Source organism: Carcharhinus amblyrhynchos, chromosome 2 (assembly GCF_965287045.1).
Source record: "Carcharhinus amblyrhynchos chromosome 2, sCarAmb.v2.hapA, whole genome shotgun sequence".
NCBI classification, from domain to species: domain Eukaryota; kingdom Metazoa; phylum Chordata; class Chondrichthyes; order Carcharhiniformes; family Carcharhinidae; genus Carcharhinus; species Carcharhinus amblyrhynchos.
Window position 1 is genome coordinate 3,330,337 of NC_137325.1, and position 6,428 is coordinate 3,336,764.

General features: G+C 41.2%; 1 pseudogene; it reads right to left on the minus strand.

Moving 5' to 3' along the window:
• Window positions 1–1,899: 1,899 nt before the first annotated feature.
• LOC145362059 (U4 spliceosomal RNA) lies at window positions 1,900–2,026 on the minus strand (annotated as a pseudogene).
• Between the last annotated feature and the right edge of the window lie 4,402 nt (window positions 2,027–6,428).

Sequence of the window (6,428 nt, forward strand, 5' to 3'; positions counted from 1 at the left end):
ATGACAGCCACCCTTTAAAAAAAATAATGTAGCCATGTGGAAGACACCACTATGTCGACTATTTTTGTTACCAAATATTCTACTGCTATTAAAACAAATAATTAAATATTTATTGCCTTAAACTACCTGAACTGTTGTTGAACTTCAATATCTCGGATGCAATCCATTCTATCATAATTTCAGGTTCAGCTAACTGAATCGACACAGAAATTTAACATCCATATAGATCTGCTTGTTGCAACATAACAGCTTGTCTCAATGACAGGGAAATTAGTGAATTATTTGAGAACATCAAAACACCTGATTAATGTTCACAATCTTAACTTCTGCAATTTCCAGAGCGAATGTAAAGATTTTTTTTCATTTGAGCAGAAAACGTAATGATCAACATTCAGTAATAATGGATAAAAATACATCAACTTAGAATGAGTTAAGCAATCAGAGCTGATGATTAAAAAATAAATTCTCATGTAAGTTAAAAAGCAGCAAATCATTCATTATTTCAATCACATTCACACGCAGATTATTTTAGTTTACTTTCATTCAAATGTTAAAATATATTTTTGCATCACTGGTGTTCCACCTGATATCGTCCCCCAGAGACAGTCATTGACTTCAGGAAGTGTAGTGGAGGGCATGCCCCTTTCTACATCAATGGGGTCAAAGTAGAAATGGTCGAGAACTTCAAGTTTTTAGATGCCCAGATCATCAACAATCTGTCCAGGTCCCTTGATGCCGACACCACAGTTAAGAAATCCCACCAATGCCTCTACTTTCTCAGGAGACAAAGGAAATTTGGCATGTCCGTGACCACTCTCACCAACTTCGACAGATGGACCATAGAAGGCATTCTTTCCAGTTGTGTCACAGCTTGGTGTTGCTCCTGCTCTGTCCAAGACTGCAAGGTACTACAAAGGGCGGTGAATGAAGCCCACCAGATCACGCAAACCAGCTTCCCATCCATTAACACACTGTCTACACTCCCCGCTGCCTCGGAAAAGCAGCCGCCATAATTAAGGACCCCACACACCCCGGACATTCTCTCTTCCACCTTCTTCCTTCGGGAAAAAGATACAAAAGCCTGAGGTCACATACCAACCGACTCAAGAACAGCTTCTTCCCTGCTGCCATCAGACTTTTGAATGGACCTGCCTCGCATTAAGTTGATCTTTCCCTACACCCTAGCTATGACTGTAACACGACATTCTGCACTCTCTTGTTTCCTTTTCTATGAATGGTATGCTTCGTCTGCATAGAATGCAAAAACAATACTTTTCACTGTATGCTAATACATGTGATAATAATAAATCAAATCAAATCAAAATCAAAGATATCAGAGAAATCTGCTCTCATAAAGAAGCATGACTCATTCTGAAAGTGAAAATCTGCCAGATAGTTCCAATATTGGCCCAAATCTTCCAGTCAGAGTTAGAACCATTTGGTCTAACACTGATCAGACTTAAAACTACCCATTTACTTGAACGTGGCTTTCCTGATCAAACTTCTTATCAGTAATTGAGAAGAACTCCCTCAGGGCAGGGATCTTTACAAAGATCTGTGAGCATAGTGATTAGCACTGCTGCCTCACAGTGCCAGGGACCTGTGTTCGATTCCTGGCTTGGGTCATTGTCTGTGTGGAGCCTGCACATTCTCCCCATGTCTGCGTGGGTTTCCTCCAGGTGCATCGGGCTTCCTCCCACAGTCCAAAAGCTGTGTTGGTTAGGTGCATTGACCTGAACAGACGCTGGACTGTGGCAACTGGGGGAATTTCACAGTAACTTCATTGCATTGTTAATGTAAGCCTAACTTGTGATTAGTGAATAAACTTTAACTTTTAAAGAGAATCACTGTGGGAGGCACAAATTGTTTTTACTGTATTACCTTTTTCACGTACGACAGTTTCTGAAGAGACTCCCACAAATGGCTAAAGTCACCACAGTGGAGTATTGGGAAAAGTTTTCATGCAGCAACAATCACACCTCGGTTAAACCATATTGGCTACAATACTGCCATAAAACTTTAAACTTTTTTATGTAATGTGGGCGTCACTGGCTGGGCCAGCATTTATTACCCAACCCTAGTTGCCCTTGGAGGGCAGTTGAGAGTCAACCACATTGCTGTGACTCTGGAATCACTTGTAAACCAGACCATGTAAGGACGGCAGATTTCTTTCCCTAAAGGAAATTAATGTATCGGATGGGTTTTTCCGACAATTGGCAATGGTTTCATGGTCATCAGTAGATTCTTAATTCCAGATTATTTTATTGAATTCAAATTCCACCACCTGCTATGGTGGGATTCGAACCTAGATCCCCAAAATATTAGCTCAGTTTCTTGATTAAGAGTCTAGTGATAATACCACTAGGCCATCGCCTACTTGTAACTTGCTAATTACTGAAAAGGTCAGTGGCAGACAATGGTTTTGCTCCATTGACCTCAGGATTAAGGGTCCAGCATGCTTCTGCTGGGCCACTCTTTTACCAAATACTGAAACAGCCCCGAGTTTCTCAGTGTGTCAGCGAATGCATGTCTGAGTAAAGGAGTGCAAGTGTCAATGATTAGGTGGGTGAGATAAGGAGACAGCATGGGTGAGATGAATGGTTAAATGGGTAGGGTGGCAGGTTGTTCGGGTGGCAGGTGGCTGAGGTGGTAAGTGTTGTGATATCACTTTAAGGAGGTGTGCAAATGAGTAAATAGCCAGGCTGTAGAGCAGCATGTGAGCAAGCGTGGGTAGAAACTGCAGCTTCACTGTCGTTGTGAGTAATGGTTGCTGAATCCATAAAGTAGGCGTGTCTGCTGAGCCAGCCTGCACTGTATCTTCAAATAAACCAACATCACAGCTCTATCGATCCAATCCCTGGTGTCCGATTGGTGAGTTTGTGCAAAGCAGAAATAGAAATTCCGGATGATGACAGTGATGTGGATATGCAAACCACATGATGAAGCAGACAAAGCACTGTCTATGTGTCCAACAAAATCCCAGGGGCAGGATCCCTCTAACTCTGAGTGAAGACTTTTCTCATAGGCTATCAGAGGATGGGAGACTAGTCTTTCAAAGTTCAAATTTCCGGGAAAATTCCTAAGATTTTGATTCTTTCGGATTTCCAATGACTGGAAGATCTAGATCTTTATTCATAATCTAACTTGTGTATGAAGTTAGCAGTTTACACATCATGCAAGTCCTCTGAACTCAAATACATAATGCTCATCAATCCTTTATATAATACTTCCCCAAGCCCATCCGTTCTTCCCAATCCCTTTGAAAACTAGAAAACTACTATTATCTGATGTCTACATGTAATACTATCTTAGTTCTAGTCTCATTTCATCAGAAGTATTCAGTAACACAAGCTTCTCATTAAACTCTCCAACTGTCACCGTTTCAGATCCTATAGCTTGGTTTTTGTCCGAAAGTATTATTGATATCAAAATCACCACACCAGCCCTGGAGCATTCACATTCTTGTCTTCCTAAATTCTCTGATGTCTTTGAAGAAATGAAGGGGGCGAGTGCTGAATTCGCAGGAAAACTGATGTAAATCACGATTGCTTTTTTCAGTGGGAGTTCAGACTTAAATCTCTGACACTATGCAATGCAGAGATCACAACTGCGAATATCATTAAAAGCTCAGGAACAGGCTGTATTTGTGCTGGAGTTTGACAGTTCTGGAACTCTGAGCGTGCGCAGTGGCCCCGATCTGTCAGTTTGCAGTTTGCTGCCCAGCTCGATCGCTCGTTATCCCGGGACCCCCGCAGTGCTACCCCTCCAGTCACCCCTCATGGGTTATCCCAGATAAGTGACTTAATTTCTCTGCAATTTCTGCCTGGTTTTAGAGAAATGCAAAGCCTCGTCTTCATCCAATCCTATTCCCCATGGTGGCACAGTAGTCAGCACTTCTGCCTCACAGCATCATATACCCGGGTTCAATTCCAGCCTTGGTGATAGTCTGTGTGGAGTTCTCCCCATATCTGCATGGGTTTCCTCGGGTGCTCCAGTTCCCTCTCACAATCCAAGGATGCAGTAAGAAGCCTCACAATACCAGGTTAAAGTCCAACAGGTTTATTTGGTGGCACAAACTTTTGGAGGACTGCTCCTTCATCAGGTGAGATCAGGCAGTCCAAAGATGTGCAGTTTAGGTGCGTTGGCCATGTTAAATTGTCACTTAGTGTCTCAAGATATATAGATTAGGTGGATTAGCCATGGAAATGTTACAGGAATAGGACAGGAGAGAGGACTTTGGTAAGATACTCTATTAGAGAGTCGTACAGACTCAATGAGTGAAATGGCCTGTTCTGCACTGTGGGGATTCAATGATTCCATGACCTTCTTGCTAACACTCATTGGCCATGCTAAATTCTCCCTCAGTGCACCCAAACAAGCGCCAAAATGTGGCGATTAGGGGATTTTCACAGTAGCTTAACAGTAGTTAATGCAAGTCTACTTGTAACACTGATAAATAAACGTTATCACAGCATCTATAAACAGTGGAGTCAGCATTTTTCCAATTCTAATTCTCCAGCTCCACTCATGTATTTGTAACCACATTTCCATCAAGTTTCTTGACAAGGAGTTTTGGATGAAGCTGCAATCTCTCACCAACAGGATAGCAAAATTCTCCTGCCAGCGATTATAAAATAAATAACAAAGGTGAGTGTTTCCTTAAGCCCCAGAGAAGCAGTAATCTCATCGAATGGTGGAACAGCATTGCAGATCTGAATAGACTACCCCTGTTACTATGTCCCACTGTTATTTTTTTTTCCCATTTCCAATGCTCTTTTCACTAACATACTTCATTTTAACAAAAGTGGAGTTGCAATATTATAGAATTTGTAAGAAAATTAACCTTCCTTTTAAAATGGACACAGGAAATGATGACATATTTGTGCAGAGTCAACATGGATTGATGACAGGGGAAATTGTGCTTTAAAGCTCAAGAACTCTTGTTGGAGTTTTTGAGGATGTTACTAGTAGCATCGATAAAGGGGAACCAGTGGATGTGGTGTATTTGGATTTTCAGAAAGCTTTTGATCAGGTGTCACACAGGAGATTAGTAAACTAAATTAGAATGAATGGTAAGGTGACCATTAACTGTATGGTATGGACAGGATGAACTGTGCCTTGGTTAACAGAAAACAGAGAATAGTAATAAATGGATGATTTTAAGGAGGGTAGGCTATTATAATGGAGTACCCCAAGCTGGGGTAACAGCTGTTCACAATCCATTCAAATGATTTAGACTTTGGGACCAAATATAATATTTCCAAGTTTGAAGATGACACAAAACTAAGTGGTGATGTAAGCTATGAGGAAGATAAAAAGAGGCCTCAAGGGGATTTGGACAGGCTAAGTAAGTGGTTAAGAACATAGCTGATGGAATATAATGTGAATAAGTGTGAATTATCCACTTGGTTAGAAAAAAAACAGAAAGGCCATTTCTTAAATGGTGAGAGTTTGGGAAGTGTTAATATCCAAAGGGACCTCTTGTCCTTGTCTCTGAGTCACTAAAAGGGTTCATGATTCACCTGCACATGTAAGTTCAGTAAGCAATTAGTAAGGCAAATGGTCTGTCAGCCTTTATCACAAGGGAATTGGAGAGCAGGAATGAAAATGAATAAAAATGTTTTACTTGCAATTGTACAGAGCCTTGGTGAGACGGTGTCTGGAGTATAGTATACAGTTTTGGACTCTTTATCTAAGGTAGGATATACTTGCCAAAGGGGAGTAAAATGGAGGTTCGCCAGACTGATCTCTGCTATGATAGGATTGTCTTAAAGAGAAATTGAGGAAACTGGGCCTGTAATCTTTGAAGTTTTAAAGAATGAGAGAGGGGGTCACATTGACACTTAAATAATTCTTACAGTTTAACAGGGTAGAGTGTTTCCCCTGGTTGGGGAACCAAGAATGAAGAGGCACCATTTCAGAATAGGGGGAGGCTGTTAAAGATTCAGATGAGGAGGACTTTCTTCATTAAGAGGGTGGTGAATCTTTAAAAATCTTTACCCCAGAGGGCCGTGGAAATTCAATCATTGAGCATGTTGAAGAAATTGACAGATTTCTGGATGCTAATGTCATCAATGGATTTGGGGATGGTGGGATAAAAAAAGAGGTAAATGATTATCCATGACCTGTTTGAACGATGGAGCATGTTTGATGGGCTGAGTGGCCTTTTCCTGTTCGTTTGTTCCGAAGAAGCCACAAAGATGTCTATCAAAAGTCACTTGTCCTCCGCACTGCAATGAGGTCAAGCTTCCAGCAGGCTTCAAGGAGATTGCAGGTCACATTCAGAGATGTGAAGACATTTGACATTCAATTTGCATTTTTACAAGGTTAAACAGAAAGTCGTTGTGACTTCCCTAGAATTGTGAATAGTTATTTCTGATCTCCTCAAGCTTGGGACGATAGCAACCATTGAAGTCAATGGCTGAGAC